At 37.9% G+C, this 23,031-nt stretch overlaps 1 protein-coding gene and 1 long non-coding RNA gene across 2 annotated transcripts in view; one reads left to right on the top strand and one right to left on the bottom strand.

Moving 5' to 3' along the window:
- The window catches only part of LOC113074936 (uncharacterized), a 45,973-nt gene extending 33,881 nt beyond the window's left edge, over nt 1–12,092 (top strand). The window contains exons 3-4 of the long non-coding RNA XR_003280854.1: nt 1,605–1,733; nt 10,196–12,092. This is a non-coding gene — a long non-coding RNA (uncharacterized LOC113074936). The remainder of the gene's footprint in view (nt 1–1,604; nt 1,734–10,195) is intronic.
- Nucleotides 1–23,031, bottom strand: part of LOC113074909 (multiple epidermal growth factor-like domains protein 9) — a 210,932-nt gene that overhangs the window by 87,971 nt on the left and 99,930 nt on the right. The window lies entirely within an intron of this gene.

Below are 23,031 nucleotides of genomic sequence, written 5' to 3'. Positions count from 1 at the left end.
CATGAGCAATTATCATGTGATTCTGCAATTTCAGAGGGCGGATACACTCTTCTTCATGTACAAAACCAATCAGCTATGAAAATATTTGTTAAGTGTTTAGTTAATAAAGAGAAGTACAAAAAGACAGTTTTTTTTAAGGTGGATGAAGAATAATGTAGGTGAAAGGGTCTCTGTGACAGTGAGGTAATAGTACTCAAATCTGTTTGACTGTCTGGGGAGCGGCGAAACGCCAGCTAGACTGTGACCAACTGACACACTGACACACACACACACACACACACAGGGAGCACTGAAGAGACTGTGCCAATGCCTGGATTAGGCAGCCATGTAAACAAGCAAATAGATATGGAGACAAGCAGACAGACAGACACAGGCAGAGAGACAGATGGATGGACAGACACAGAGACAAAATGCTATTAATTGCATCCGTTTAACATGGAGGGCACAGCTCCCTGTCTGCAGCGGGCACTATATTTGATCATCAGGCACAGCAAGAATATTTTTCGCTGTCATTTTGTTAATTCGAATGAGTTTGTCTCTTAAAAAAGAAAGAAACAATAAAGTGTTCGGACCGCCTCCCGTGGCTTTTTCCAAAACAGGACAGTGAGCCGTGCTCTCGCTCGCTCTCTTTCTCTCTTGCTTGTAACTTTCTGTCTCTGCCATTTTGATGAGGTTGAAAAAAGTGTATCTCTTTTTCTCTCTCACTACGTGGCGTGGATTGGACACCGACTGGAAGGAAGGAGGGAGGAGTAGGAGCGAGAGAGAGCACGGTGCTCGTATAGATGAAGAGATGGCATATTTGGAGAAAGAGAAATGTGGTGTGAAAGCAGTCCTTTTCAGTCTTCCCTCTTTGGACTGTTCTGTCGTCTGTAAAGCTGCTTTTGATTTTCTGCACTGCACTCTACTCCTCTTTCTGTATCCGCTTTCTCTTCGTTATAAACTTTTTTTCGTAACATTTTATAGCTTTATTTCATTGCTCTGTCAGTTGGTTTCTGTTTCAATCTGTTCATGGCTTGTTTTTAATCGCCCCTCAGTTAGTTTTATTCATGGGAGTTAAAGACAAAGGGAAACGTCCACATTTTGGCACCACTAAGGGGAGTCAGAACTGCAGCCAAGGACCCTGCTGAGATCCAAAAAACCCCAGCACAGCGAAGCGCCAAAAAAAAGAAAAAAAGAAAACACCACCCTTTCCTTTGCATGGTCACAAATTCCACTCTCCCTGTAGCCAAGGCAGTGCCGCAGCTCCTCCTCGACCACATCTCACCGCGTTCGACCTTTCCGCCTTCTCTTCTCAGTCTTCCACGGAACCTTTTCTGACCCATTTTTTTTTAGGGTTTTCGTTTTTTCCACGGTAAATATGGCTAGGACTAGCCACACAAGAGGGCGAAAGAGGGGACATGCGCTTTTTCAGTGTTGTCTGCTGATGACTTGGCGATTTCCTCTTGTTGAACTAGGGATGCCGTTTTTGGCTTCTTTTTTTAGTTTGTAGGTGCTGCATGTGTTCTTCCTTCATGTCAGAGCATGTTTGTGTATTAATGGTTCAATCATGTGAACGAGCACTTTTGTACTTCCCTCTAACGTGCTGTCTTTCTTTTCTGCTCCAGATTTTTTTTGTGGGCAACGGAATTGGCCTAGCCTGCACCCTAAGCCTGACTCCATATTGCCGCCAGGTGTAGGCTGACTGCGGTATGGACATCGAACTGGTCAACACCATAGACAGAAGTCCTCCACCGGTACGCTTCTTTCCTATGCCTTTTTTTTCTGTCCGCTCTTTTAGTTCTTTTTTTTTCAGTCAGAACTTTTTCTGGATGTGTTTTTCAACAGCATCTTATTTGCAAATTTGGTCGTGCCATTTGGTAGTTTAAAAGTCGCGATAGCTCTCGGCAATGCTGTAAAAATAAGCTCCAAACTCACAGTTGTCCACATTCTGTTTTGCTTCGTAAGCAAACATTATATACATCTATATTATACCATTTGATTTTAAGTAAGAAAAACTAGACCACTACTTTAAGGTCATTTCCGAAATAAATGTAGGCCAGTTGCGTTTAAAATATTTAGCATACTTTCCAAAAAAGTAATTTTGCTGGTTCGGTAGTTGCCAGGTATTTTTGTCCACATACTGTTTGACGAGTCACAGTTCATTTGTTTCCAGTGCCTAGAAATCAACAAGCAAAACAGCAGTTGGTTCTGAGGTGTTGTACGATGCCATGGAAACACATTTAAAATGTGATACTGTGTACTGTATGTATGTTCAAGATTTCGTTCCAACAACAACTTGTTCTCTTTCTGTCTGGCAGTTCTCCGAAATATATTACACTGTGTCTAAGTGTAGAAATAGGTCAAATTATAATGTAAATATCGCTAACATTTACTCTATTGTTCTGGAATAACCTTTGATTTCCGTTAGGGAGTGGCACTGTACCCTGAATCATGACATTTCTAATTGCAACTTGTAATGCAGACTGGAAAAGCCCTTTATGCAGAGTTTGTGATTTCTTATTTCTGCGTATTAAGTGGGAGTAATGGCTAAATAATAATTACATTTGATGCGCAGAATATATATATTTAACTAAAACTGTTTCCGATGTTTATTACTAAAATTTCTATAATTACTACTTACAGTATACACTCACACTGAAGTTGCATATACTGAACATTATGTGTGTAGATATTAAATCATAAATAAATTATTTCTGCTATTGCTGCATTCCCAAATGTCAGTCACTGCAGTGTATTTGATCCAACAGTAGCAGTGTTGTCTGATCTGGGCACAGCAAACACTACCTTTGTCTTTCAAACTGACCTTTGCTTTGAAGGATGTATCTTAAAATGGTCATCATTTGAAATACAAGGAATCTGTGGTGCTAAATGTTGGCGGGAGCTCCCATCATAATCATTTCTCTAATTAGTTATTAATTGATATATTCAAAAGTTATTTCTCACTGAACCACACCCACAATAATTCTGCTTCAGATTATTTGATGAATTACTTCATTTGAAGTTTCAGTGATATTTAGGATTTCTTAGTTGTTTGACTCATCGAATCAATGCGATTTATTCTGTATGTTAGCAATATTCTTCCCTCACTGGAGTAAAATTTTTAATTTTGGGGGGATGTATAACTGACCCCATTAATTCCACTCTCACTTAAATTTGACTTATGTTGTTTTACACTTGTTTTGCAAATAATCTAGGTATCAGTGTTCAGTTGCTGTTCTAATTGTGCTTTATATACATATTTATATCTCTTCAAAAAGTACTTAACTTAAAAACATGGGCATCTGTATCTGTCTTTTGTTTTTTAACTGGTTTGCTAAACTGTAATTGGCACATGAAATAAAGGAAAAACACCAGTCATAAGAATTATCATTTCGTCCAGTGAAAGGTGGAGTTGTTGGAGCTGTGATGCAGTGCAGTGATGCCAGCTGTCACAAACCCGTAGATCCGAACTTGTGGTGACTCTGTGCACAAGCTCGTGTCTATAGGTATGTGTCTGCAAGGTGAACGCAACAGTCTTCCCTGCATCCCCTGACGCGGACTAGAAACATATTTTCAGTGTTGACGCTTAAGCTGTAAAATGATATGGTTGTTTTATACAGTAGCATGAAAGTTTGCACCTGTTTATTAGCATAAACTGATTGCATATAATTTAAATATTAAGCAAAGGAGGTTTGGCTGCTTGTATATGCACTAATGTAAGCAGCGGGGACATTCTTCTGTCCTTCCTCTCAACTATTAAAGCGATGTTTCGGGATGAGGTAGTAGGTTGTATAGTTTAGAGTTACAACATGGGAGATAACTGTACAGCCTCCTAGCTTTCCCCGAGCAGACGCCCTTCTGCATTGCTAATGCTAACAAGCTAGCATTGCAGCTAGCATGCTCCCGTGATACAGTAAGAGGGACAAAGCCGTGATTATCAGCATTGTATGTGTGAAGGTCTTGACAGAATTCAGATGTAGCATTTTTTCCCGCAAGCGTTAGGGCCCGTTCACACGGAGGAAGATAACTATAATGATAACCGTAACTGAAGATTTAATAAGGTAATTATTCTAATTTTATGTGAATAGGGAAATCTACATCACACCTATAACAAATACTACACAGGGGAACAATATCATTGAAATCACTGAATTCAGAATGATTTTTTTCCAGCTGATGAATGATAAAAATATTGGCAGCCAATTAGAATCCATCCAGAGTTCAAGCATTTAAAGCGGCAGACGACGGAACTGCAGCGCCCTATCAAAACAGAAAAATATATTAGCGTGTGGACGCTTATATATTTGTAGCTATATTTATAGTTATCATTTTTGGTGTGAACAGGCCTGTTGCCAGAATGCCGACATCTGTATTTTCTAGCTTCAGTGCAAACTTATAACGTTCGAACCATTCCTTATGTGTAATTTACTCTCTGTTTAAAGCTTCTTCCCATAGCTGTGATTATATTTTTTTGCTGAATCTGCTGACATCCTGCTAGCCCAGCATGGAAGTAGTTGCACAAATCTACAAGCGTATAGCATTTAATGAAAAACACCATTGTGTCCGGTCCACACGAAGACTAGAAATGTTACATTTCTTTCAAAAGACTACACGGTTATTGCAACAATATGTTTAACATGGTATCCTACAGTGTGCTGCACCACAAACACCATGTCTTAAAATAAACATGGAAACTGTGAAAGACTTGTTTTCTGATATTTGCTTTTGGATTTTATTTGATCATTGATTATACTGTCTTTCTCTCCTGCTAAGAAAACACATTTATAACAGAATTTTTTATTTATTTATATTTAAAACAATTTTTTGCTTAAGAGCTAATTAAAATGATACAATGATATTCTAAACTTAAATTCAACCTTAAAGACTGGTCATAGACTGTTGGTACTTGAAGATTTGCAAACATGTTTAACTTTATACCTGATTGTATTATATTACAGTTTCTGTTTATTTCTATTTAATATCAGTAGCATACCAACGAACTGTACATTTGGAGAGTTGTAATGCCATACTGTTGAGACGGAAGCTGTTGCGATGGCTATTTTAGGGCAAATATTTGGTTTTGTGTGTTCATGGCTATTCAAAACATGGGAAATATATTGTGATGACCAGAAAAGATGGTAAAATCTCATTTAAAATTGTGAGTAGTACCACACTGAATTTGTAAGTTGCAGCATCCGCAGAGTGCCACAGGTTCAGCTGCAGTCACTGCGTCAGACAAGATATCTGAGCACATGGCAGCCTGTTACATGCAGATATGCAGATAGTTGTGAATGACACTCCTATCATGAACATGTTGTGTTGTTCCAGTCAGTGTCTTTGTCTTGGGTTTTCAGTTTGTCTGTGCCATAGTGAGGTTTGATGCAGGTGCTTGTGGTCGACCTTAGGTGTGGTTGTTGTTTTTTATTATCAGTGTTTTTGGTTATGTTTGGTGTAAATTTCTGCTTGATCCAGTAGTAAACGTGCAAGCATGTCTGTGTGCATACATTGTGTATATTTATCAAAGAAGTTTGTAACACAAAAGAATAGCAAAAAAAAAAAAAGAAGTTACAAAATTGGGGGTCAGAAAGATGACAGGAAAGACATTTATAATCATACAAATGATTTTTTTTTTCAAATAAATGCCTTTGTTTTGAACTTTATATTCAGAAAAAATCCTGGAAAAATGCATTACAGTTTCCACAAAAAATTTAGCAGCTTTATTATTATTATTATTAGTATTATTATTATTATTAATACGAAGAATAACTCTTTCTTGTTTCTTACTATTATTGATTAATAGTAATTGATTAATAGTAAGAAATGTTTGGCAAGCATGATTCACTGAAGGATCGTGTGGCTGCTAAAAATATAGCTTTTCTATTTCAGGGAAAAAAATGACATTTTAAAATATATTAAATTAGAAAGCAGTTATTTTAGATTTTAATATTAGTTCACAATATTATTGTTTTTTCCAGTATTTCAGGTCAAATAAATCTAGTCTTGGTGAAACATAAGAGACTTTATTTAAAAAAAAAAACATTCAAAACTTCTGAACAGGAGTGTACGTTATTTAGAAATAATATAGACAAAAACTGAAATGCAAACAGTTACATTAAGTTAAAACACGTCTGATGATCATTTAAGTGATAATTTCAATAGCACAATGAGTTGCAATTTTCAGCATATAACTAAGTTTGCAGTACATAGTGATTTGAGGAAGCAGTCATTCTTGCTGAACAGTTATTTAATTTAACAGCTTAATTTCTACATTGGTTGATCCTGGGATTCTGTAGATCAGTGGATTAAAGAATGGATCAGCGTGTGAAAATGAAATATGACTTGTTCTCACTTGAAGTATGAAGGTCTTGAATGTCCTCAAATGACTTTATTGAATAAACCAAAATTACAGCTTACAGAGAATGTATGTAAGGAGCTTGCTTGCTTGTGTTTGTTGTTGTTGTTGTTTCTAGTTCACTAAAATGACGCCGTGAAATAGTGATAGATTGGATTGTGCACATGAAAGCTGTTTTCTGGACAGAACAGAACAGCTGATACTTTATTCTGCTGAGGACAACTGCAACTACATTTTTTACATAATTCGATCATCATATTTAATACTTGTATTGTTTAATGTATGCTGATATTTGTTATGGAAAAATATGTAGCTATATTATCTGTATTATATTCATTGACGTTGTAATTTATTATCATGATAATGTGGTAAAGACAAAATTGGCAAAGGCAAAATTGGATGTCTGGTTTATACTTCCTGACCAGACATTACTTATGGTTTAGTGCCTAGCTTTAATAAATGTTTGAAGTCAGTTTATTATACATAATATACCGTTTCCTGCCTTGCTAGCAATGTGAGTCAAACTTCTAACGCAGCTTAAGAAACACACAGTGAATAAATAATGTTATGAGCGCTCTGCCACCCAGAATGCCTCAGTGAGAGAAAATGGAGCACTGAAGCCAAATGTGTACAGAGTTCAGCCTCATTTCACCAAAAAAACCAGTGCCACCAATGTGGAAAAACAGCTCCAGAAATCCAAGTCTGCAGCTTAGAAAGACTGGCAGAACCAAACCTCAAGCCACATTTAAACTAGCACAGTTTAGGACGCTCCGGAGTAACAGACCTGGATTTGGATAGAATTTTCTGTTGAATCTGGACCACTTTTTCACCACTGAAATGTCCATATTTGTGAATGAGTTCTCTAGGTCAAATGCCTGTGAAATATTATTAGCTTAAGAGAAATTTGAACAAAGTAGTTAACCGTTTTTTTGGATTTAAAATGATATGATTTCAGATTATTAGGTAATACACATCTGAATTTTCAGCCCTTTAACTGCTAAAACATTATTTCCGATCAACTTTTGTGCTCAATAATAAACATTCATACATTATCTTTTATTCTTGGTATCTGTTTCACCATCAGTAATGTCCCTAAGGCTGCTGATACACTCGGCAAACAATAATGCTTTTGTGTTAAAGGAGGAGATGGGACCCAGAGAACGTGTTTTGCTGATGACATCACTCTTTGAGCTAAAAAAAAAAAATGTCTTGGTTTATTCTGTCTGATCAAAAAGATGCCAAACAGTGCAAGGGTTTACAGTGTTGTGATAGGTTTGCTTTGGTTGATTATTCCTCACTACACTTATTAAACTGAAGAGGACTGGTGCTGTTTATTTTTGTGATACCATTCAGAAGTCTAGGGTTGGTCTTCTACAGGTGTTTGAAAGATTTCTCTTATGCTCACCAAGGCTGCATTTATTGATTTGAAAATACAGTAAAAAATGTAATATTGTGAATTAATATTTCTTTTTCAGTGTATTTTAAAATGTAATTTTCTTTCCTGTGATGACATTAACTTTTCCGCTGTCTTCAGTGTCACATGATAATTCAGAAATCATTGTAATATGCTGATTTGGTGCTCGAGAAACATTTCTTATTATTGTCTATATTGTATATAGTTGTGTTGATTAATATTTTTGTTAATATCTGTTTTCATCAATAGTTGTTTAATAGAGGTTCAAAAGAACAGCATTTATTTAAAATAACATTATATTGACATTAGAAATGTATTTTATTTGATCAATTTAGTTTTTTCAACATGATTAATGAAATAAAAATTAAATAAACAAACTTTTACTGCCCCCAAACTTTTGAATGGTAATCACATGGTGAATTTTTTTCCATATTTAAATATACTAACCACTGTGCTGGCTAATGCAAAATATTTTAACTGTTTGAGAGAGTATTTTACAGTGATCAGTGATTTGATCAGGATTTTGTCTGTCAAATTAGTCCAAAGGAATTCATGAATGAGGACTGAGACATCACTATCCTGCTTTTCCTCATTGTGCAGTTTTAGTAAGATATTATGAACCATCCGCCTGGTCTGTCTCTTAGATTTTGGTGTGTTTGTGTGAGTGAGTGTATTTGACCCTCACCTGCATGATAAAGTGCATTTTGGGGCCCCCTGTTGGCTATAACTGGTGCCTGAGTTGTTGTTTTAATTACACATGTATAAATCATGAGAATACTGGTGGATAGAGTCAAGAGAGCGGCAGTGTGTCTGCTTAACACAGCAGTGTAGCTTCTTTTAGTGAAGTACGGCAAGCAAAATGGTCCACAATGAATCTTTGAGGTGAAGACTGTGAACTGGGACTGAAAGATATATGGCTGCTAGTGTCCAGGAGAGGGAAGTCTAACACTGTTTCCACATGACGGACAGGATGCCGATGTGTCAAGCTAACAAAAGTTGAATTTAAAATAGTTCACGTAAAGATTATTAAGAGTGTTATACCATGAAATTATTGTGAAGGCAGTTAGGAGTGAATAGAATGTGTGAGAGTTAAGTGCATGTGAAATTTTGTCTGTCGCTGATTAGAGCCAATGAAAGTGGGCCGTCAGAGGTCTCCTCCACCGCAGTCTCCCTGTGTCCCCCTTTTCTCTCCTCTCCACTGTACATCTCCCCGAATCCTGTGCCTTCTGTCATTCTCGTTCCTCCTTCTCTCTGTTTTCTTCCTTGTCTCCCTCTGTTGTGGCCGTGGCGCTAGCCAGGCGGTATCGAATGTAAGCCAAGCACATCCTATTTTCATGTGTTCATGCCTCTTTTTTAATCCTCTGCCCTCCTTTTCTCGATATTCTCAGTCTCTCTCTCTCTCTTTCTCTCTCCCTGTGCTGCTCCCTCCCTCTCGCACTATACTTTCTCTAGTTCCCTCCCTCCTGCTCCAATCTTCAGTTCAGTTAGAGAAAGAGAGGGAGTGAGAGAGGGAAAGAAAGGAAAAGAAAGAAAGAGTGAGCGGAATGAGCGACGAGGGGAATTTCAGCTCTTTTCAACTTCTTCTTCCACTGAAAGATCACAGGTAAGGACATTTCTGAGATGAAAGTCTCTTCTTTTCCACCGTCTTCCTCTATTCCTTTTATTTCTCTCCCTCTCTTCTTTCTCTCAGGCGGTAGCGGGCCTCTTGCGCTAACTGGTGTCAGCTGTTGCAGGAAATGAAGGGATCACGTCTATCCCAGTCTCTCTCTCTCTCTCTCTCTCTCTTTTCATGTGATTCCTATCTGGCTAAACACAGCAGAGGGAATGGGCCGCTCAGACAGGGAGATGAATGGGATGAGGGTGAGGAACAGCTATTTATTTTTCAACGCTTTTTGACACCGTAGATCAGATGTTCCGCCTTTTTCTGCCCCGGGATGCAATAGGCATGTGACACAGGGTGAGAGACGGTGTGTGCGTGTGCGTGAATGCCCCCACCCCTCATGCTGATCTCTCATCTACCCTCTGGGTAGAAGTCTGGTGTGTGTTGCTGGTGTCGTGGCCCTGCCTCTTATTCTCTCTCTTTTTTCTTTCTCTCTCTCGTCCCCCATTCAGATTTTGTCCTATAGGCTGATTAATCCGGATACCTTTTCTCCCCAGATTCTTTGTTTCCTTTGTTCACATTTTCCTTATTCAGCAGCATTCTGCTGCCGTTTAAAAATCCCACCTTTTTTCGTTCTTTCTCTCATTCCTCCTCTCTCTCTCTCTCTCTCTCTACTCTGCAGCTCTTGGCTCTAGACAGCGGACAGACATCAGCCTGTCAGCATCCTATCATGTCTTTTTATTTTCTGTTTTCTTTCAATTTTTGTATCCAGTGGTGTTTTGCTCTGCATCATAGGATGATCAACGTAAAAAGCGTTCTTTTCTCTGTCTCTCCCTCTCTGTCCTCTCAGACGTGAGGAGGACTGCAGCACCCGAGGTACGGTCAGTCGCTGCCGCCAGCTCGGTGAGTTCACTGCCCTTCTCTCAGTGTGTGTGTGTGTGTGTGTGATTTATACAAGAGCTGACGTGACCTGATCATGACATATCTGTATGATAGCAGTGACAGTGTTGCTCGTTTTTTTTTCATACGTTTTATTCTCTAAAACCTCATCGCGGATATGCAAATGTCTCTTCTGCAGCAGTTTATATCAGTGAACAGAAAGACGGGTGCTCGATTCATATTATGTCTGATGTGTGTGTGTGTGTGGCCGGTGTGAGGGGTCTGTGTGTGGCACCTTCTTCTCCACGCATGTCTTGCGCATGTGTGTTTGCGCCTGAGATCCGATGTCTTTGTGTGCAGTCCATGCTGATGGGCGTGTGTGTAACTATGTTGTGTGGCTTTAAAGTATCCCATCGCAGTAAATGTCGAAGGGATGCCGAATTAGAGACGGTGGGGGAAAGAAGGATGGGACATCAGAATGGCGATCGCTCGGTTCTCCGCACCACACCGTGCCCCTCTCCTTCCCTGAGACCCTAACTTGTGACGTTCTGCTTCGATGTCCACGGGTTGGGTTCTCGGGAGCTGTGAGAGGCACTCAGTCGTCCACCCATCCAGGAGGAACCAGAGGAGAGGACGGCGAGAGAGATCGTTGAAGCAGGTTGAGTGGGGAAGGAAGGGCGAACAGGAAGAGAGACACGAGATGGGGATGAGTGGGGTGAAGGTGGTGCAGTGTGGGCCTATGGATTCAAGAGTTTAAAGGATGGAAGGTGAAGAAAGAGAGCATGAGAGATCTGGGTTTTTAGGTTGGGGTGACGCTGGGCCACCGAGGGTTTGGCCCAAACAAAGTGTATGTTTAGACTGTGACTCAGGACACTGAAATGGCTGTGTGTGTGCATGTCTGTGCCACAGCATCTGCTACGCCCTCGTTCCGCACCCATATTTGTGTGCATTTTTTAAAATCCAAATTCTTCTTTCCTTACAGGAAATCCTCATAGGTGGACATATACGGTGACTTCGGGTTCATTTATGCATGCATGCGTGCTTTATCCGAAAATTTGAGAGCAGCACAAAGTACTATTGAGAGCGTTTCATCGATAGCTCGGTACGATTGTGTTTGACCTCATACAAACCTTCCTCGACATTAAAAATAAACGCATGTGTTTTCCACCATTGGCTATATTTTTCCTGAGTGTGTATGGGGTGCGACTTGTTGATCGACATGGTGATTTGTTGATATAAATATAGCGAACGATGTATACAGCAACGTATGTTTCATTAGTGTGCTGCCTGCAGGATGTTTATGGCATAAAATAGACAGGTACCTTGTGTGTGGCTGCAGCAGAAGCGCATTGTGTGTGTATGCAGCAGCATATGTGTTCATACAGACATCGTGAGTGAGACAGCCAGCCGTCTCTCTGCTGGTGCTCCAAATCTCGCTCATCTCCCTCACTCTTCAGTGGTGCTCAGAGTCAAACAGAGGCTACGCCGTTTCCAATGGGAGCATGAGTAAATCCTGGTCTCAAACAGTCGTGCAGGGTAGATTTTTATCTGGAAGGCTGACTCTGGTGGGGATTATGATGTTTGCTTGTTTTGAATCCACCTTATATTTGTGCATGTTACCCATGAAGTGAAGAAAAGCAGCATAAAGCTATGGTTTCTGTCTTTATGCTTTCTCTTACTCCGGTAGTATTTGTCAGTCAGCGTAGAGCGATGCATAATGATGCGTTTGTTTTTTTTAAAGATTGGTTGCCCTATTAAGCTGCTAAAAAGGTCATTTAAGGGGAGTTGCAATCAGCAAAATGAACAACTCATTCCTTGACATCATTAAGTGGCTCATTAAACTCAATTTGAACTCTAACTGGAATACTTTGCTTGTATTGTTGCACCCCTATTAAAGCTCCTCTCTGGTGCTTGAAATACAGCTAAAGAGAATACTTTGGTTTATTGACTTATTGACATATATATATATATATATATATATATATATATGTGTGTGTGTGTGTGTGTGTGTGTGTGGAATATATAGTATTGAGCGAGATAACCAAATTTGAGTATATAGCACATTTGAGTTTTGAATGTTTATATCATTTTGTTGTTTGTGTTTGAATATGTTTTTATGTATGTGTATGTGCTGTTTGGTTTGGTCTTAGATGAATGTTACAGTATCTTATTACACTGTAGAGCATATAGTCTATGTTGGTGCATCGGGTCACGAGAGGCAAAGAGAGAGAATAAAGAGCATTGATATAGTAGATGTGTATTGGGTTTCTCAAATAATGTGGGCTTTAATAACTCTATCATTTAATACATAGTCTTTATGGAAGAAATATTAGTTTAAATATAAGTTGTTTTCAGAAAGGTAATAGTGTAGGCTATTACTTAAATGTGATGCCAGTGATTTATTAAAGGCGATCTGGTAATATAAATGGACACATATTTGATGATTCGTGATTTGATGTTCAAAAGACTAATAATGTTCTTCCAATATAAGGAAGAATGAATTATGCATGAAAACTAATCTTATGTACTAAGCTAATACTATATATAAACAAACTCTTGTGTATGTATCCGCGGAAACATTTTCTTAAAGCCTTGCAAAATTTGTGCATATTTAATACACTGTATATTGTAGCACTTTTAGTTTTTCAAAGATGAAATCTTACATTTCATTAACAATTTTTATCAACTGAAAAATGTAAATCCAGAAAAAAAATAGCTGCTTGTAATTTATTTTTTCATTTTTTTTGCAGTTATTGTAACATTTGAATACATTTTATAATTCAACAGTAAAATTAATAACAAAATACGACAATTATACAAATGCATGCTTTGGTTGGTTGAGGGTCATTTATTGGTCTGTAAAGCCAATAAATTGAAGACATTGCAGTGTTTTGCCCCTTATAAGGGATTGTTATAGGAATATTTAATTTAAAACTGATCTGGATTTGTTCATGTACTGTAAGTGGTTCAGCATTTCCTCTCAGTGTTCGTAATAGCATGTTGTTTGTATTGTGCTGTTCAGCTTCGGCGAGGGCATACATGCACCCCTCCTCTCCTCTGCAGTGTGCCACAGTGCTGGATGAAGACTATTGTTCTCGTGCCCTCGTCTTCCTCTGGCACCACACTTCACCCACCACACCAGCCCACCTCGTCAAACAAGTGTGTGTGTGCGTGTGTGTGTGTGTGTGAAAGTGGTGCAAGGTCAGTGTGAAAATGCAGGACGGTTATGTTGGAGGATATTTGCTTTAGTCACCGTGGGGGTTTGGCTTGGACATTTAGCTCCTTACATTTCTCAGCATGTCTTGTCCATATGCAGTAGTGCAGTAGAGCAATGCTGCTGAAGTAACAGGTTTCTTAAAGTATCACTCCACTGATAATATCCACACGCACGCCATTCCTCCCACACACACACCCCGTTCCTCTCCCTCACTGTCAGAATCATGGTAGTTGTTCTGCAGTGCCAGCACACGCCCCAGGAACGCCCAGATTTACCGCAGTACCAAAGTACCCTGGGCAGTCTCACACACACAAATACACTCACTCCACCCGCAATATGATTATGAGAACTAATATAGCATGTCAATGTGTAGTACAATGCCATTTAAGTTCAAATGTCTAAAATGTTTAAGTCACGTTCGGATGCATCTTGAAAATCAGCGATTTGGACTGCCATCCCGTTTAATTGATTTTTGGATCTTTTTATCTTGTGGTTATATTTTTTTCAGGGTTGTTGTGGAAAATCTTTAAATATAAGAGAGAAATAAAAATGTGATTGACAGGACTGGAAAGTCACTGAATATAGTATACACTGAATATATTTCTATAAATCTCCGTAGTCAATATAAATTTTTTCACTGGTCAAAAAAAAATATGTATGTGTATATATTGACTAGATACTGGTATAAAGTGAGCGCTTTGTATCATGTTCATTTAAATATATTCAGCCTAAGTCTGAGATCTGCCAAGCTATGTCTATAAAATGACATCTGTATGTTTGGAAAAGTCATTGAAATTCTTTGGTCAAGAACGATTTCTTCCGAATTTGTTTTTTTCAATGTGATATTCTCATTTTGTGTCTGGCCATGTGTACACGTCTGTGTATATTGCAGTAAGAAGACACCATTGCTTTCTCACAGACGTTGTCCCACATGGCCATAGGTTTTGAGGCTGGCATAAAGCATCCTACATATTTCTGTAGTCCAACCATCTGAGTACTTCCACGCAAACATAAAAACAAACACTTACTGATAATGGCGAACTACAGTTGTCAGATGTTAAACATGCAGCAAAGACATGTAAGAAGAATACATTTGGATGTGGACCTATTAGGAACTGTGTAAGTGCAGAAATATCAAGAAAGAGCAGGGAGTGAGAAGATTAGCTCAACAGTTGAAGCTCATTTGTCATTTAAAAGGGAATTAGCAGGAGTGTGAGTAAATAGCTTTTTTTTTTTCAGGTATAGCCGACTGCAGCTATCCTCCTCAGTCCAGCTGATTTCTCTAAATCCAGCACAATAAACCAACTGAGCAGTCAGCCACAGTCCTGGCCATGTGATTCTGTGCATGTGAAAATGTATTTAAGTCAGTGTGTTACATTTTGAGGCAGATTAATCGCATGCGGAGTATTTCTATTTTTCTCGTTCGTTCATTCTCTTGTTTTCAATCTCTGGCTCTTGCATGTGCCCTCTCTCTTTCTTTCCCTCCCTCTCTCTCTGTCCTCAGATGGCTTTCAGCCTACTTTCCTATAACAGAAAACAGAGCGGAGTGGAGTCAGCATTCACAGTCAGAGGCAGGCACAAGCACCAGATAAACACCCCCTTTAAGTGTGTGTATACTGTACGTACAAGTGAGTGTGTGTCAAGCGTATCTTTCAGTCATCTCTCACAATGCACTAAATGGCCCAGATGGAATCCGCCGTCGGTTTTCACATTTTCACTACAGATTTGTTTTTTCTGAAAACGTGCAAAATTCTGTGTGATGGATTTATTAAACATGGCAAAATGTGGTAAATTGATCTGAAAATACGATTTGATTCTACTAAATGAATATTCGTATTAGCCAAATGATTTAGTTAGCATACAAAGAACAGGAAATGTGAACACATTAGTGAAAGACAGATGCTACATTATTTCTGTGTAAATGTGCAGATTGCTGTGGGCCTAGAAATCACCGTTCTGTGCAATATAGTGTCTCTACAGAGCTATTTAGATTCCATTCTTCTGAAAGCTGTTTAATTTCATCTTTTAAATGTGTATCTGTTTATCTTTTCTGGTTTTCTGGTTTTTCTCCTAATATATATTTTACGTCTGTCCTCTGTCTCATCCCTCCTGACTCTCACTTCTTTTGCCAGCCACAAGCACTGGCAATGTTCCTCCTTTCTCTCTCTCTCTCTTTCTGTCTCTCTCTCTCTCTTTCTACCTCTATTTCCCCCCTTCCCAACCCTCTCTCTGTCAACTAAAGCCCTTTTATAATGAATGGCAAGGTACGATAATAGCCTTTCGGTTGCTATAGTAACCAGACAGGAGCTCTGTTCGTGCTGTATTTTTTGTCCTGTTTTTTTTTTTGCTTTTGCAAAGGGGAAATGACGGTGGAATGTGAGGCGAAACCCTCCCTTTCACTTTCCCCCATTCTCTTTTCATACACTGACAGCAGATTTGCTCTGTTCTTTCATATTTGTCTGTCTTCCTCTACATCCTTAGATGCAGCAGTATATGGTCCCCATGGCCTTAGCACTTAAAGTGGGGTGATAAGTAGTGAACACAGATTAATCATCAACACACAGACAAACACGCACACACACTTACACACACCCCGTCTCTGTGCAGCTGTTGAAGCTGGTGGTGTCACCATAGCGACAGCTGAAGATCCCAGCCAATGGCTGTTCTCGGTAGAAACAGTATTGACCGAGCCTGTTCCACTCCCACTTCAAAATGTGTATGTCTGTTAGCTGCCAGCGTCTGCATATGACACTGTATCGAAACATTTGAATTGCCTTGAAGTGTTTACATCATAGCATTGAGAGTTTTTTTATCTAAAGGTGGAAGCATGTGTATCCATGCATGTGCAACAGATGGATCGGACATCTCATCGTGTTCCTGCTAAAGCATGTAAAAGAGGTCCCCAGTGTTCGCCTCATTGTCCATCCCTTTTCCCTTACTTTGGCCGTCCCAGAGGACCAGTAAGACTTCCTGCGGCCCTTTAGAAGATCTCTGGCTCCCCTCCCCCTCAGCGGTTCAGTGTATCATCAAAGAAAGGATTAGTGTGGGCCTGCCCAGGAGACAGACTTGAGCACCTGACAAATTTAAGCATATTAACTACAGAAAAAGGGGGAAAACCTGCCCAGGAAGCATTGAGGGATGGAGGCCGAACTGAGGATTGCTGATCTGTCAGCATATGGCCTGATGCTAGGCGCTAGTAACGCTGACAGCCTTGCACTGAGAGAGCGGGACTAAGTTCTCGCTCTGATGAGGTGCACCTGCAGTCAGTGGAAATGATAAAAGTGGGATATCTTGGTTTTCGTCTTCACATATTGCTTCCCAACAGTTACAGTGACAATCATGCCTCTATAAGAATAAGGATTTGAATGATTCTGGTTCTGATTCTGATTCCTTTAAATCAGGGGTCCTCAACTCTCTATTATTATTGTTCCTTTAAATACCTGGAAAACCAAATGCAATTGTGATGCCAAATGTTGTGACCATTCTAATGATAAAGGTAAAACAACAAATCACAAAAAATGTTCATACTTCACCGGTTAAGCTGTATTATTTATGATTCACTAAAAAGAACCATGTCATACAAGCCATTTACTTGAGGTTTGGACTTTACTGGTGGCCCTCTGTTTTTGATTCACTAAAAAGAACTTGACCATATGAGTCATTAAATTGAGAATCTGACTTCAGTAGTTGCACTGTATGTTCTTGATTAGCTAAAAAGAACCAGATGATAAGAGTCATTTACTACAGAATCAAACTCTGTGGTTACCCTGTATGTTTTTGATTCACTAAAATGAGCCGGACCATATTTAATTGTGAAGCAGACTTCACATGGTTAAACTGTATTTTTGGTGCTGAATGGAAATGCAAGGAACATTTAGGGTATTTTTGTATCTGTGGAAGGATGCATGTGTGAGAACTATCAACCAAACTGAATGTCATGAAAATCACGTGGTTCTGTTATTTTATTTAAGATAATCTTGGTTCCCAACCCTACATCTCTATCATTTACTTATTACCTTGTAGCTTCTCAAACCCAAGTCAGATGTCACACCACGGCACATTTTTCATCTAATTTTTCAGAATGTCCGTGCAGAACATGGATGAAACTTTTCTACCCTTCCTCTAAAGGAAGTATTTTTCTCAAACACAGTATGTTTCCCAGCAGACTCATGTATTTAACTTGTGGTTTATCTTGTCATTCAGCTTCCAACTTTCTTAAGGCTCCCTCTAGAAGGGTTATTAATAGAACTAAAAGTTACTCAAAACTCTAAAGTTAAGTGAATGTTGGACAAACTTTTAGATAATTAGCTCAAAGATTTCAGATTTTGGAGCAAATTATTTGGAGCTTTAGGTCAAACCCTGGGTAAGGTTCCCAGGGAATACATGAACTGATAATACAGTATGTAAACGTGTCTGAAAATGCATAACGGTAAAATGTACAACTAAGCTTTCCACTCTTCTTCTGAAAGTAAAGTCTATGTTTTTAATGTTCTTTCATGGTTTTGTCTTTGTGCCTCATTTGTGCCCTTGGTTCCTCATGAAATGAAAACATGTGGACGAACATACATTTACTGCCAATAAAAGCCATGTTAATGTTAATGAACTTTAGTGATTCCATTCCCTTATATAAAACTCTCGCCACACCCTTCTCATAGTCACTTTCTTAGAGTATCTCTGTTCAGAATGCGTTTATTGGGTACTGGATGGTCTTGAGTTTTGCCAGCCCTCATAATTCAATGTTAAGCTTATCATGGCTGAGTGGCTTTTTATCCAGGAGTTGCTCGCAGTCTGTGCTGTTTCTAATCCTCTCCACACGTAGGTCTGTGTCCCCTCAATGTGCGTTTCTTTCCATAGCAGTACCACAATAGAACAGGGTGTTTCTTCTGAAAAAGTCTCAGAATGAACCACAGAGAAGTATAATGGCGGAGAACAGATTTTTCATATGCACTATTTATTTTAATGATGATTTGAATGTGTTAAATATGTGATACATTGAGCTGTATGATAGGAATAGGGGCAAGATGACAGTATGAAAGAGTGCTGTGTGAAGGCTGCTCATATATAAGCCAAAAGAGAGAGAGGCATAAAGAGTGCAATAGTCATCAGTCTTTATATCACATTTACACTTAAAATAAGCCATTAGGAATTTAAAATCATTCCAAACAAACTGTGGATTAGTTGTAATGGTTCAGAAGGTTCTATCTGGGTGTTGTTTAATCTCACGATCTTGTTCTTTACTATATTTCCCATCAGCTCCATATGTCTTTGTCAAAATTTGTTAATTCCTTATGATTATCGTATGCTTTCACAATTATTTACATTACCATTTAAATGTTGGGATAAAAAAAATAAAGTAATAATTTTATTCAGCAGTAATGCATTAAATTAATCAAAAGTTTCAGTAAAGGAATTTATAATGTAACAAAAAATTTCAATTTCAAATAAATGCTATTATTTTGAACTTTATTCATCAAGAATCTTGGGAAAACATGCATCTCAATTTTTACTAGTTATGTTCAGATACCCTTTTCCTCTTCCCGATACCGATTCCGATACATGGTCTCAGGGTATCGGCCGATGCCGAGTACTGATCAGATACCTGTATCTGGTGTGTATCTGTATATACAGCTGTATATACTACTAGCCCTGTGTAAATTGCTAGAATTATTTTATGGTGTGCTTCAGACTTATCCCTTAATAAAACATGAACAAATACATGGTGAACTACTGTATTTATTACCGTATTTTTATTACCTGACATGAATTTGACAGTAATATTATTTATTTTCTTAAGAGAAAAAGAACTTCAAATGCAGCCAAAAATCTAACACCGCATACTAAAAAAGCTATTTTAGTTTTACAATATAACTATATAAAAAAATTGCAACAAACAAGTCTAGGAATATAAAAAAAATGATATATTAATCAGATAATCTCTTTACAACAAAACAAGTAAAAAACAAGATCTTTGAGTGTCTGTGTTTATGATATGAGTTTTCTCAAATGAAACGGTAAATTCTCATGAAGTGACGGTTTATGCGTTCGTGTCCTCATATAGTGACACATGGCAGAGACTACAAAACAGCGAGCTCCCGTGCATCTGCGCCCGTCACCCACAGAGATGTAGAATTTGCAGTAGTAATATTTAAATTATATTTTGCGGATTAATATTCACAGACACTAGTATATACTCGGCTATAGTCTGGAGCCCTGTACTTAGACTAACATGGAAGCGACTGAACGCAGCTGTGGGTACCGAATATTCTCGAACTTACTGTACTACAGAGACGCTGGTATCATCAAATTTTTTAATTTTCAGCACCGACTTGGTAGTGAAGTGGCATCCCTAATCGCCATTTTACTGTCTGGTTGGACAGTGGACATACTGCTCACCACTGATCTATAATATAGAAGAGGCTTCACTGTCTGTTGGCAGTTTAGAATGCGATGAGCGATCCAGTCATATATAGATCAGTGCTGCTAACGCGTTTTCTGCGAAGAAGAACCGTGCAGCGGTTAGGCAAAGCTAGCGGTCATAACTAGGTCTTGTTTAAGAAAATGGAATCGGATTGGTATATGGATTCATGTACTCACCGATGCCAGAATTTATTGTGGTATCGGTGATATTTCCGATACTAGTATCGGAATCGGAACAACACTAATTTTTACTAAACTGTTGTTCAACATTTATAGTAAGAAATGTTTCTTGAGCACCAAATCAACATATAAGAATGATTTCTGAAGGATCATGTGTTACCAATGATGTACCAGATAAATAAATGCATGTTGAGCTATTGATTTAAGTTTTAATTATCATCATGTGAGTAGGCAGACCAGAGAGGGATGTATGTAGCCTGGACTAACAGTCAGTTACACCACGATGGACCAGTCAGTATAAAGTTTTCTGACTAGTTGGATATTTATTCCATTATATGTTGGTGTAAAATGAAATGGTAGAGGCCATATTGCATACAATGCAGAGATGTCAGAGCACCACAGATCTTTCTTATATGAAAGACACATGAGCAATTACCAGGCCAGCAAGAGTTAAACTTTTGACCTGTATAATGGCCTGCAACCTGTGACTGTAAATGCATCAGGATATTTCTCAAGTGGAATGTAGACCTGCTTTTGTATCCATAACAACAGGTCTTAATGCACTGTTATCCTGCAGATGTCACAAGGGTGATGTTTACAATATAGTTGCAATGCCGTGCTTTAGACAGTCTCCGCTTTCAATCTTGATGTTTTGACTGTGGCCTAATGGGGGCTCTTTCACTTAAATAATATTAAAAAAAAACTTGTTGTATTTATATTTGTATGTTTCTAGTCTGTGCGGTGCTGCCAGATGAAGAGCTGTTATCTTTGGTCAATAACTTAAAAGAGAGCACTTAAGTCAACTTTAGTTTGTACAATTTAATTTCATAACACAAAGAAATGTGCAAAGACATTTTTACTATTCTTTAGGACTACAATGATAGGGCAGATGAGAGTGTGTTGTAACATACTGGACAAAAAAAGAAATGATGTAGAAATACATTTCTCATCTGAATGTGATATTAATGCATGCTAGAAGACAGTGTAAAATGGGACAGTGTATAGACCTTTTGCATTTTTCACAATTGTGCAAGTAACTAGAAAACAGACACACACACACACCTACATTATATATATATATTTTAATTGTTAGCTTTTAAAAGTACTTGAAATTAAGGGTGGGGCTTTAAATGGAATGGTATAAAATTATAGTGGATTTGATTTTCATGCACAACATTTTTAACATTTTTTATTAGTATCATGTTTCTACTTTATCAGCAGCACCTTCTGTATTTGACATGAATTCACAATTGGGAGGAAATTTGTATATTTTAGCAGTCAGAATTTTTATTTCCAAATAAATAGGTGTTTGTGTGTGCGTGCATGCATGTGTGAGTGTGTGTGTGTGTGTGTGTGAAGAAGAGAGGAGGAAAGGGAAAAGAAGCAGGAAACAAGAGACACCATAGGAGGGGAGAATGGAATGAAAAAGCTAATACAATTGATATACTTTTTCTATTTATTATGTCAACACTCACAAACAGACACAAAATCTATTGTACATGAGCTCACAGATAACATACTTTCCTTAAATAGACTCTAGTGGAACATCTGTTTTCTATTAATGTGTTCTACTTTTGATAAATAGTCATAAACCCAATATTTAATAAATATTAATGTGAAACCCTATAGTTCTGTATTATCTATTTAACACGGCTGCATGGAACCACTTGACATGATGTAAGTAAACTGTACATTTTATAAGATATTTGAAAATACCATCATCTTTTTAATGATAATCACCCACTGATAAACACTAAGAACATTAGTCATAAGTTTAGCAGTTTAGAATGCTACAGGCTGCCACACAACCTAAACAATAAAATTTTATATTGAGGTCATTCAAAAGGTTTACACAAGTGTTGCTCTGCTTTATTCTTGTCTCACAATTTAAATTTTCTTACAGTATCTTGAAAATATGGTAAATAGTAAGGAAAATATAAAAAAAAATTATAAGATTACATAAAACCCCATAACACATTTGTCAGAATTGGTTGGCACAAGAGCACCACAAAAGTTCATTTATTTCTTATTTCCTTTGCATGTAATTGAGGTTTCTCGGGTTTCACCAAAGCTATTCAACAATGGCTAGTCATGGACATGTAAAAGTACAATTAAAAAGTATGTTTGTCTGTTGTTTGTCAGTGGTATTCTTGAAAATGTGGTACATTCACACAGTATTTCTCATGTGGGGTTGTTGGTTCAGATGCATCATGGGAGTGAAGTGGGTGGGCAGGGTGTACATTATGTGCTCTTGCCTCAGGAGAAGTCAGAGGTCACTGTTTTCTCTTGACACTTAGTCCTTTCTGGCCATATGTTTAATGCACTGAATAGGACATGTATACTCAACGACTGTAAAATCAGTCCTGAATTTGGTGCTTTTTGGATTATGACTGCATTGCAGTTAAAAGTGTTAAATATATTTTTTAAATTAATAATATTTACACCCTTGAAAATAAAGTTCTTCACGATGCCATAGAATAAACTTTTTGTAAGTTACTGATTGGTTCTGGAACCAAAAATGGTTCTTTTATGACATCACTGTGAAGAACCTTTTGAATGACCTTTATTTTTAAGAGTGTACTTTTCTTATTTTTCCTTTTTCCATTTCCTAAAAAGAATGGTAATATAGTTAAATCACATATTGCTTTTTATTAATTCAGTATTTTTTTTAATACAAAGCATTAATTAAATCAGATTTTGTGGTATGAAATGCATTTACCTTTTGGAATGGAATTCCTTTTTGAATGATGCTGAATAATATAATGGAAAGAACATTTTTAAAAATGTAGTGTTGTCACAAATCATAATATGTTTCAAAATTCCTAACTCTAACACAATTTATGCTGTATATGTTCTCAGAGCTGAGAGAAATAGGAATCTCTTTTAGAGTTGCAATATTGTTGTAAATTTGATTATTGGCTTAATGGCTTTGTGAAGTAACTATTTACATCTGTGCAACATTATCAAAAGTAACAAAAAATTACAGAGCCCCG

This window comes from Carassius auratus, chromosome 5, assembly GCF_003368295.1.
Source record: "Carassius auratus strain Wakin chromosome 5, ASM336829v1, whole genome shotgun sequence".
Classification (NCBI taxonomy): domain Eukaryota; kingdom Metazoa; phylum Chordata; class Actinopteri; order Cypriniformes; family Cyprinidae; genus Carassius; species Carassius auratus.
This window is presented reverse-complemented; position numbering and strand designations above follow the sequence as displayed.